Here is a 12,184-nt window from a genome sequence, read left to right on the forward strand (position 1 = left end):
TGATGCCTTTTGGAGATTTTTCCATCTTTCCTTGGCTTCGTTATGCACATTAATACAAATTTGTACCTGGGGTGCCCAAACTTTTGATCCCCACTGTATATGAATGAGCCCTTATGACAGGGTTTGACAAATTTGCTTGGAATCTAGGAGCCAGCTAAAAAAGTTAGGAGCCAGGACCGTGCCCCACCCAACCGAGCTCGCGCATAGAAGCGAACGCATACGTGAGTAGCGCCCGCATATGAAAGCGGTGTTCAAACCACACATGTGAGGTATCGCCGCGATTGGTAGAGCGAGAGCAATAATTCTAGCCCTAGTCCTCCCCTGTAACTCAAAACAGGCAACCTGTAGAATTTTTTTAAACGTTGCCTATGGAGATTTTAAAGGGTAAAAGTTTGTCACCATTCCACGAGCAGATGCAATTTTGAAGCGTGACATGTTGGGTATCAATTTACTCGGTGTAACCTATATCTTTCACAATATGAAAAAAAATTGGGCTAACTTTACTGGTGTCTTATTTTTTAATAAAAAAAAGTGTATTTTTTCCCAAAAAAGTGCGCTTGTAAGGCCGCTGCGCAAATATGGTGGGACAGAAAGTATTGCAACAACCGCCATTTTATTTTCTAGGGTGTTAGAATAAAAAATATATATAATGTTTGAGGGTTCAAATTAGAGGGAAGGAGATGGCAGTGAAAACAGACAGGGGAAGCTCCATTAGCGTTGCTGGTTGTCTTGTCATACCAACGGCCACCACAAGATGGCGCCAGATCACAGAAGGAAGCATAAGCCTGCAGAAGGCCCCAGGAGCCAGTTTGCTAATTGTAGTCGCAATGGCGACCTGGCGCCCGGGGTTTGTCGAACCCTGCCTTATGATGTATTCACACAGGCGATTAGTAGACATTGCAAATTCAAGTGGCAAGGATCTGCAGATTCCTACGAGCTAGAATGACAGGTGTGCAGAGGAGCTGCGGCTTCTCAGCCCACATAATGCAATGACAGTCTGACAGCGGCTGTATATATATGTGAGTGTTCACACAGCCCAGCGATTACCTGCAGACAGGAACAGATGATTGTGGTGGATGCAGTCAGATCACGGCAAGTATTTGCTGGCTGTGTGAACAGTCATGGATAGCTATGCTCTGAGCGCCGTGGCTCTTTGCACACAAATGTAATTCCAGACATATGAATGCACAGGTTTTTACCGCTGGAATTTGCAGTGTTTGCTAATCATCGGGTGTGAAGGCACCCTTACTCAAGCAGCTTTACCCTAGCAGACTGGGAAGACAATTCCAAAATAAGGGAAGCACACAATATTGACTTTAAAGTGTTTGTTACCCCAACATTTCATATTCCCGATATGTGCCTGCTTTACCATGTACTTGCATGTGAACTAATCCTGTTCTGTTTGTAGGGCTGCAACCAACGATTATTTTCATAATCGATTAGTTGGTCGATTATTGTTTCGATTAATCAGATAATAGCCTTAAAAAAAAAAAGAAATTGCATTTTTGATGCAAAAACACATTACATTCTTTTCTGCAGCTTCTCCGTTGAAGTATATTGAACCAAAAAACAAAAATAGCATTGTTTTGCGTTAAAAAAGTCCTTGCCCTTTCCAAATACACAGCAGCTGAAAAAATCATGGATGTGAACGTGTCCCATAGGAAAAAACAGGTGTGACCCAGGCCTGAGATGTTTAGTAACATAATGGGGGGTAAAAAAACAAAAATAGCAAAAAATCGCTACTGTAAGGGGTTCAATTTTTTACTGTGGGACAGTGAAAGTAATATTTACAGGAGAGATTTTCTTTTTTGTACTATAAAGGGCTAATTTTAGTTTTTTTAACCCCATTATGTTACTGGCCGATTAATCGATTAGTTGTTTCGGGCCCTATCTCTTTGTATTGCTTCCTTTGTGTGAAATCCCTGGTGTTCCTGACAGTCCTTCTGCATTCCTATTAAAAACTGACCACACTAGGCATGAGAGCAGTGTTGTCAGTTATGTAGCTGTGCTGGGAACTCAGCATGCTCACCTCCAATGATCAGACTTGTCCTGACATGCCTCACCTGCACAGCCTTTGACTGAGAGGCTCAGTGTGCTACAGTCTCTCCTCCCCCAGCTCTCATGCAGCTGGGAACAGAAGGAATGTGATCACTTATAACAATAATAATAATAAATAATAATAATAATAATAATAATAATAATGCAAAAAAAAAAAGGGAAGGGAGGAGGAAACAGGGTATTTATAATTTTATATCTATACACAAACGTTTTGCCTTTAATTTATATTTTCTGGTAAAAATGTTTTTATTGACATAAAAGGAAACAAGAAAAAAAGAAAAGAAAAGGAGAAACCAGAAAAATTCTCACACGGGATATGGGCACTTTAATTTCTATTTTAAACTGAATGTGTTGTTTTACAAGAGGATTGCTGACAATCACTTGAAGTGCAAACCATTCACTGAAAAAGAGGAACGACCTGCATTGTTTCTACAGCATTAAATGAACCATTCTTCTCCAAGAGAGGGGACAGTAAAATATAGTCATGTTGGGGTAGAATTCAGCTTTTAATGGGCCACACCGAGCTCAGACTAGCAACAATCTACAAGGTGCTATAGTACATTACAATGCTACAACGGAAAGCTGAGCCAAAGACAACCCCTGCTTGTTAAATGGAGGAGAAACTACTGGGTAGAACCAAAAAGCTGATCTGGAATCGCTTTCAGCCATTACTGCAGTGGATGAGGGACATCAAGCAAGAGCAAATTACAATTCGGCATGCTTTCCTGCTGAGAAAAGTGCAGACTGTGAAAGCCAAGAAGCTGCAGGGCTGTAGGTACAGACGATATTGTTTGCACGATAAAAAGGATTACAGCGTGGCCTATTATAGAGCACAGAATTGTCAATTTTCTTACAAACCACATGCCTCCCTTATATGCCACTTCTGATGATTCTTCAAAAGCACCATCCACGTAAAAACATTTTCATTTTTCATTGTACAGCCTAGACATAGGGGGTTATTCTCATAGGACGAGGACCATGGATGGTCAGAAGAGTACATCGTGTTAATTAGGTTTGGCAAGCACACCTTAGAATTTTAATGGGCACAAGCTATTTCAGATGCTGAATGGAAGTGGGTGCATTTATACCCATCATAATATAAATACTACAAGGCTAATTCACTAAGGCCCAATTCCCACCTATGCATTTTAAGGCTCGATTCCCCCCTATGCATTTTAAGGCTCAATTCCCCCCTATGCATTTTAAGGCTCCATTCCCCCTATGCAATTTAAGGCTCGATTCACACCTATGCATTTTAAGGCTCGATTCACACCTATGCATTTTATGGCTCGATTCACACCTATGCATTTTATGGCTCGATTCCCCCCTATGCATTTTATGGCTCGATTCCCCCCTATGCATTTTATGGCTCGATTCCCCCCTATGCATTTTAAGGCTCGATTCACACCTATGCATTTTAAGGCTCGATTCCCACCTATGCATTTTAAGGCTCAATTCCCACTTATTCTTCATTTTAAGGCCCAATTCCCACCTATGCATTTTAAGGCTCAATTCCCCCCTATGCATTTTAAGGCTCCATTCCCCCTATGCAATTTAAGGCTCGATTCACACCTATGCATTTTAAGGCTCGATTCACACCTATGCATTTTATGGCTCGATTCACACCTATGCATTTTATGGCTCGATTCCCCCCTATGCATTTTATGGCTCGATTCCCCCCTATGCATTTTAAGGCTCGATTCACACCTATGCATTTTAAGGCTCGATTCCCACCTATGCATTTTAAGGCTCAATTCCCACTTATTCTTCATTTTAAGGCCCAATTCCCACCTATGCATTTTAAGACTCGATTCCCCCTTATTCTTCATTTTAAGGCTCGATTCATACCTATGCATTTTAAGGCTCGATTCCCCCCTATGCATTTTAAGGCTCGATTCACACCTATGCATTTTAAGGCTCGATTCCCACCTATGCATTTTAAGGCTCGATTCCCCCCTATGCATTTTAAGGCTCAATTCCCACTTATTCTTCATTTTAAGGCCCGATTCCCACCTATGCATTTTAAGGCTCGATTCCCACCTATGCATTTTAAGGCTCGATTCCCACCTATGCATTTTAAGGCTCGATTCCCACCTATGCATTTTAAGGCTCGATTCCCACCTATGCAATTTAAGGCTCGATTCCCACTTATTCTTCATTTTAAGGCTCAATTCCCCCCTATGCATTTTAAGGCTCGATTCCCCCCTATGCATTTTAAGGCTCGATTCCCCCCTATGCATTTTAAGGCTCGATTCCCCCCTATGCATTTTAAGGCTCGATTCCCACCTATGCATTTTAAGGCTCGATTCCCACCTATGCATTTTAAGGCTCGATTCCCACCTATGCATTTTAAGGCTCGATTCCCACCTATGCATTTTAAGGCTCGATTCCCACCTATGCATTTTAAGGCTCAATTCCCACCTATGCATTTTAAGGCTCAATTCCCCCCTATGCATTTTAAGGCTCAATTCCCCCCTATGCAATTTAAGGCTCAATTCCCCCCTATGCAATTTAAGGCTCGATTCCCCCCTATGCAATTTAAGGCTCGATTCCCCCCTATGCAATTTAAGGCTCGATTCCCCCCTATGCATTTTAAGGCTCGATTCCCCCCTATGCATTTTAAGGCTCGATTCCCCCCTATGCATTTTAAGGCTCGATTCCCCCCTATGCATTTTAAGGCTCGATTCCCCCCTATGCATTTTAAGGCTCGATTCCCCCTTATTCTTCATTTTAAGGCTCGATTCCCACCTATGCATTTTAAGGCTCGATTCCCCCCTATGCATTTTAAGGCTCGATTCCCCCCTATGCATTTTAAGGCTCGATTCCCCCTTATTCTTCATTTTAAGGCTCGATTCCCACCTATGCATTTTAAGGCTCGATTCCCCCCCTATGCATTTTAAGGCTCGATTCCCCCCTATGCATTTTAAGGCTCGATTCCCCCCTATGCATTTTAAGGCTCGATTCCCCCCTATGCATTTTAAGGCTCGATTCCCCCTTATTCTTCATTTTAAGGCTCGATTCCCACCTATGCATTTTAAGGCTCGATTCCCACCTATGCATTTTAAGGCTCGATTCCCACCTATGCATTTTAAGGCTCGATTTCCCCCTATGCATTTTAAGGCTCGATTCCCCCCTATGCATTTTAAGGCTCGATTCCCCCCTATGCATTTTAAGGCTCGATTCCCCCCTATGCATTTTAAGGCTCGATTCCCCCCTATGCATTTTAAGGCTCGATTCCCCCCTATGCATTTTAAGGCTCGATTCCCCCCTATGCATTTTAAGGCTCGATTCCCCCCTATGCATTTTAAGGCTCGATTCTCACCTATGCATTTTAAGGCTCGATTCCCCCCTATTCTTCATTTTAAGGCTCGATTCCCACCTATTCTTCATTTTAAGGCTCGATTCCCACCTATGCATTTTAAGGCTCGATTCCCCCCCTATGCATTTTAAGGCTCGATTCCCCCCTATGCATTTTAAGGCTCGATTCCCACCTATGCATTTTAAGGCTTGATTCCCACCTATGCATTTTAAGGCTTGATTCACACCTATGCATTTTAAGGCTCGATTCCCACCTATGCATTTTAAGACTCGATTCCCACCTATGCATTTTAAGACTCGATTCCCACCTATGCATTTTAAGACTTGATTCCCCCTTATTCTTCATTTTAAGGCTCGATTCATACCTATGCATTTTAAGGCTCGATTCCCACCTATGCATTTTAAGGCTCGATTCCCCCTTATTCTTAATTTTAAGGCTCGATTCCCACCTATGCATTTTAAGGCTCGATTCCCACCTATGCATTTTAAGGCTCGATTCACACCTATGCATTTTAAGACTTGATTCCCCCTTATTCTTCATTTTAAGGCTCGATTCACACCTATGCATTTTAAGGCTTGATCCACACCTATGCATTTTAAGGCTCGATTCCCCCTTATTCTTCATTTTAAGGCTCGATTCCCACCTATGCATTTTAAGGCTCGATTCACTCCTATGCATTTTTAGCGCTTTTTGCAGATTTGCTCTATAGAACGTGTTCCATAGGAAACCATGTTAAATGGACCATAGTGCAAATGTGCAAAATGCAATAAAAATGCATAGGTGTGAATCAAGCCTAAAATTGGCACAGCTGTGCGTGGTGACCAATCAGCTTCTGGCATCAGCTTGTTCAGTCAAGCTTTGCAAAATGAAAGCTCAGAGCCAATTGGTTTTTCAGCTGCTCCAGTTTTTGTCAATTCCCCTGTATATGCATAAATTGTATATAAATGCATGATGTATTATATTCATAAAAAAATAAAAATCACAAAAACATGCAAGCATCTGAATCATTAATTGAACTCAGGTGGATTGTATTTACATGGAAATCAAATGAGAATGAGCAAGTGAACGAAATGTGAATCGCCTGTCGTTTCCAGCATCATAGCTTGACATCTACAGTATATGAACCTCCCAATGTCAGAGGGGCAGGATTCAAGGATTCATCCCCCTCCCCCCCCAAAGTGTAAAATAATCTGGGGAAAAAAAAATTGCATTGCCTATGAAATGAAACGCATCAATTATTCAGCATGTTTATTTTAACACCTATGGTATAATTAGACCCTAGTACTATCAAATATCATACAACCTTGGATGACGGAAATGTGCATGAGACAATAGAAGCCCCTCCATGACCCCCCAGCAGATCCATCATCTCCAGCCAGCTCTATGGATGTCTGCTGATCATGGATTCATCATCTGCTTTCCCCCATTACACAAATCCAGAAATAATACTAAATGCAATCAGGATTTTTTTTTTTTTTTTTGCTCCTGATCTGATGCAAGCATATTAGGCTGCCCATGGATTTGCAATGCGAAAAGCCCAAGCTACATCGCCAGCAGCATCCTTCCATGACAAATGAAGGTTACATCCTGTATCCGAGCAGGCATCAGCACCAAAAGGCAAAGCCAATGCTAACTGCCCTTTATAATCTTCTCCCCCCATAGATCGCCCTTTTCCATGTCAGCACACGAACACAACATAAAGAACAACAAGCCGTGCTCTTACCCCTCGATATTTCTTCGGCTCCCTATTGCACCAATGCAGCAGCTTTCTCCCTGCACCTGCAGAGCACACGCTGACGTCAGCTGATTGACAGCTGCAGAGTGGTGCTGGGCGTGGCTACGTCGTCCCATTCCCCTGCCCCCTCGGTGGAAACGGACGCCTGGGATTGGCGCTGAGGGCAAACCAATGGAAAAGCGCCGCCTGTATTCCTTGTTAAACAGGGGGCGGTGACCGGTTGCCTTGGTTCCCGGGATGAATGGCTCTGCCTCTACTTCCCACCCTCTTTTTTTTTTTTGTTTCCAACATGGATGAGAGTGAATTATAGATGAAGGAGGATAACGGCGGCGGCTGGCTCGCAGAGCTGTGGTAGGGCAGTCGTTAGAGTGTCTTAAATATATGAATGGCTGCCGCTTACATTATTAACGAGGCTGCGAGCTGTTCCGAGCCGTGCTCACGCTTCAGGTCTTCTCCTCAGCGGCTGTTATGTGGTAACCATTACCTTGGTCTATAGGGCACTCATTTACCTCACATGCTGGCCACAGACAGGCCTCCACAGTCTTTCAGCAAGGTTCAAAGCAGCTCTCCCTGCTGAAGGCGTATGTTCTCAATCCTGCCAGTGACAACACTTCCTTTTGCAGCCTGACAACACTTCCTTTTGCAGCCTGACAACCTGAATGGCCCGTACACACGATCAGAAATTTGTATGAAAAATACCGCTTTCGAAGCAATTGTATCCTAGTCTGATCGTTAGTACAGAGCTTTCCAGAGCCAATCGCAGTTCATCCAATGAGACAAGCACAAAAATGTTTCCGGTGGTTGGTAATGCACTACCAACCACCATCCGACTGGAGTCGGACCACTTGGCCTTCAGGAGAAAGATTAAAACCCATCTCTTCTGAGGTCAAGGGGTTCCTTACCCATAGAATGGATACAGCGCCCAGAGGCGATTCAGTTCGCATGTGTTGCGCTTTACAAGTTTCTCACTCACCAGATCGTATGATTTGTGTTCGATCAGTACAGTTGTCGTTCGAAAATACAGTACACCAGCCCTCAAAATTTACCCTTGGCCGCTTGCATTTGGCGAGTGGACATTCGCCTCCCTGGCTGTAAAAAAGGCCACACTGCTTCTGCCAGAAGTGATCAGTCAGGAGGAAAGTCGGCAAGATCACAAAGAGCGGGGATCTCCCGCTGTAACGGCTTAGATATGAAATGCCCGTCGCTGTCAAAGTCTCCTGGACCGGCTCCTATGATAGGCTGGTCCAATGTCGGTCCAGGAGGCAGGACTTTGTTTAATCACTTCTGCCTCTGAAGGATTTGCCCCCTTAAACTTTTAAGAGGTGGTCTTAAACGAAAGACCCCTCGTTTTTGGATAATACATTTTTATCTTATAACTTACCTTTTAATGAAGTACAGCCTGTACTTCCGAACCATCCGGTCTGCGGCGCAGGACATCATATCCTCTTCGTCGGCGAGCCCCCCCTGCTGTCTTCTGGGACCCGTGTCCCAGAAGACAGCATCCCATTCACAACGTGCCGCGCGACAGGAAGCGGGCAATGAAGCCGCAAGGCTACACAGCCTGTTTCCCTCAATTAGAATGGCAGAACCTGCACCTGATCCGATGGAGGGCAAAAATGGCGGGCTCCCTGAACAGGTAAGTTTCCCTATTAACCACTTCAGGCCCAGGCCAATTCTGACACTACGTTTCTACATGTAAAGATCATCTTTTCTTGCTAGAAAATTACATAGAGCCTCCAAACACTATATATATTTTTTTTAGCAGAGACCCTAGAGAATACAATGGCGGTCAGTGCAACTTTTTATCTCGCACAGTATTTGCGCAGCAATTTTTCAAACGCGTTTAAAAAAAAACAGTTTCATGCTTTAAAAAAAAAAAAAACAGTAAAATTAGCCCAATTTTTTTGTATAATGTGAAAGATGAAGTTTTGCCGAGTAAATAGATACCTAACATGTCACGCTTCAAAATTGCATACGCTCGTGGAATGACGCCAAACTTCGGTACTTAAAAATCTCCATTGGCGATGCTTTAAATCTTTTTACTGGTTACATGTTTTGAGTTACAGAGGAGGTCTAGGGCTAGAATTATTGCTCTCGCTCTAACGTTCGCGGCGACACCTCACGTGTGGTTTGAACACCATTTTCATGTGTGGGCGGGTCTTACAGGGGCACTTTAAAAAAAAAAAAAAGAATTATGATTATTGTTAATTTTTTTTTTTTTTTACATTTTGACAATTTAAAAAAAAAATGTTTTGATCACTTTTATTAATCATTTTTTTTGTCAGTTTAAGCCGATATATTTTTGGTAGAAAAAAAACGCAATAAGCGTATTTTGATTGGTTTGCACAAATATTATAGGGCCAGATCCACATACATCGGCGCAGCGTATCAGAGATACACTACACCGCCGTACCTTATCTGGCGCATTTTCGAATCCTCAGCGATTTTGCGCCGTAAGTTACGGCGGCGTAGTGTATTTCTGGTGGCGGGTTGGGGGCGGGTTTCATTTAAATGAAGCGCGTCTCCGCGCCAAATGAAATGCACATGCGTCGTCCAGAAATTTCCCGCCGTGCTTTGCGCGAAATGACGTTGCAACGACATCATTTTTTTAACTTAGACGTGAGTTACGTCCATCCCTATTCACGGACGACTTACGCAAAAAAAAAAAATTTCAAATTTCGACGCGGGAACGACGGCCATACTTAACATGGCAATTCTATGTATACGCCGCAAAATACCAGCTTTAACTATACGCCGGAAAAAGCCGACTACAGACGACGTTAGAAAATGCGACAGCCGCGCGTACGTTCGTGGATCGTCGTAAATCGCTAATTTGCATACCCGACGCGGAAAACGCCACCCAGCGGACGCCGAAGTATTGCATCTTAGATCCGAAGGCGTACGAAGACGTAGACCTGTCGGATCTAACCCAGAAGCCGTCGTATCTTGTTTTGAGGATTCAAAACAAAGATACGACGCGGGAATTTTGAAATTACGTGGCATATCAATAGATACGCCGGCGTAATTTCTTTGGGGATCTAGCCCATAGTGTCTACAAAATAGGGGATCGATTTTTTTGGCATTTTTATTATAATTTTTTTTACTAGTAATGGCGGTGATCTGCGATTTTTAGTGAGACTACAACATTGCGGCAGACAGATCGAACACTTTTGACACTTTTTTGGGACCATTGACATTTATACAGCGATCAGTGCTATAAATAGCCACTGATAACTGTGTAAATGTCACTAGTGGGGAAGGGGTTAACACTAGGGGGAGATCAAGGAGTTAACTGTGTTCCCTAGGTGTGTTATAACTGTAGGGGGGGGGGGCTTACTGGAACATGACAGCGATAACTTTTCCTGATCACTGGGAACAGTAGTTCCCTGCCATGTAACCTGTCAGAATGGGGAATTGTCTTGTTTACAAAGGCAGTTCTGCCTCTGTAACAGGCGATTGCTGGTCGCTGGCAGACATAGAGTCCCCGGGCATGCTTTTGCAGCAGACGCGAGCCGCCGTACAGCTACGGCGATTTGTGCAGGAGAGCCGACCTGTTGCCGTATAATGAAAGCGGTTGGTCGGCAAGCGGTTAACAAACCGCCAGCGTTTAATTTCTAAGTTACGTTATAAAGCGGGAGATCCCCACTCTGTGTTATCCAGCCGGCAATCCTCCCTGTGATCCCTTCTGCACTGATGGGCACTGAGGAGGCTGCATTGATGGGCACTGAGGAGGCTGCACTGATAGGCTGTATCAATGGGCACTAATAGGCTTCACTGAAGAGGTGGCACTGATGAGATTGCACTCATGTGCACTAATGAGGCTGAACTAATGGGCACTGATAAGCTGCATTGATGGCCACTGATAAGGCTGCTCTAATGGGCACTAATGATGCTGCACTGATGAAGCGACACTTATATGCAGCACTGATGGGTACTGATATGCTGCACTGATAGGCACTGATAAGGCTGAACTGATGGGTAGACATGTGCAGAACAGAAAAATTGGTTTTGTTTCGGATACATTTGTTGTTACTCATTTTGTTTCATTATGGAATTTGTTTAGTTTGGTTTCGGAATTCGTTTTGTTTTTGTTAAATTGATTTTCTCTTTTCGTCCATAGACGGACACAGCCTTCACAAGTCTTCACATATGGGCTATGTCAGGGCTCGACAAATCCCGGTCGCCATGGCGACTAGAAATAGGGTCCTGGCGACTTGGCTTGGAAGGGGGGCAAAAAAAAAAAAAAAAATTACAAGTTAAACAGCAATTCTAATGTTATTTTTCACTATTTTCACTGCCATCTTCTTCCCTCTAATTAGAACCCCCAAACATTAGCTATATTTTTTATCCTAACACCCTAGAGAATAAAATGTCGATCGTTGCAATACTTTCTGTCACGTCGTATTTGCGCAGCGGTCTTACAAGCGCACTTTTTTTGTGAAAAAATTACACTTTTCTTAATTAAAAAATAAGACAACAGTAAAGTTATCCCCATTTTTTTTTTTTTTTATATTATGAAAGATAATGTTACGCCGAGTAAATTCATACCCAACATGTCACGCTTCAAAATTGCGTCCGTTCGTGGAATGCCGACAAACTTTTACCCTTTAAAATCTTCATAGGCGACGTTTAAAAAAATCTACAGGTTGCATGTTTTGAGTTACAGAGGAGTAATTATTGCTCTCGCTCTACCAATCGCGGTGATACCTCACATGTGTGGTTTGAACACCGTTTACATATGCGGGCGCTGCTCACGTATGTGTTCGCTTCTGCGCGCAAGCTCGTCGGGACGGGGCGCGTTTTCTGGCTCCTAACTTTTTTAGCTGGCTCCTAGATTCCAAGCAAATTTGTCAACCCCTGGGTTATGTTCCTGTTCATAAGAGAGGACTAGGCAGAACATGTTAGATATTTAAATACATGTTACTTTAACAGAGTTAAACAGCCCCACCCAGGGGGCGGTCCCTCCGGACATAACCCTCCGCCCTGCAGCATGCAGCCTTTTTTCTGCCTAGCAGTGCCCTGAAGACATTTTTTGTTTTATTTTATTTTTGAGATTCTTCTATCAACTGCCG

General features: G+C 43.3%; 1 protein-coding gene across 1 annotated transcript in view; it reads right to left on the bottom strand.

The window, feature by feature from the left end:
* Positions 1-7,205, bottom strand: part of RAB3A (RAB3A, member RAS oncogene family) — a 56,459-nt gene extending 49,254 nt beyond the window's left edge. Inside the window, exon 1 of the mRNA XM_040326948.1 lies at positions 7,101-7,205. The gene's annotated coding sequence lies outside the window, so the exon portion shown is untranslated. The remainder of the gene's footprint in view (positions 1-7,100) is intronic.
* Between the last annotated feature and the right edge of the window lie 4,979 nt (positions 7,206-12,184).

The sequence above is a fragment of the Rana temporaria genome, chromosome 1, assembly GCF_905171775.1.
Source record: "Rana temporaria chromosome 1, aRanTem1.1, whole genome shotgun sequence".
NCBI lineage: Eukaryota > Metazoa > Chordata > Amphibia > Anura > Ranidae > Rana > Rana temporaria.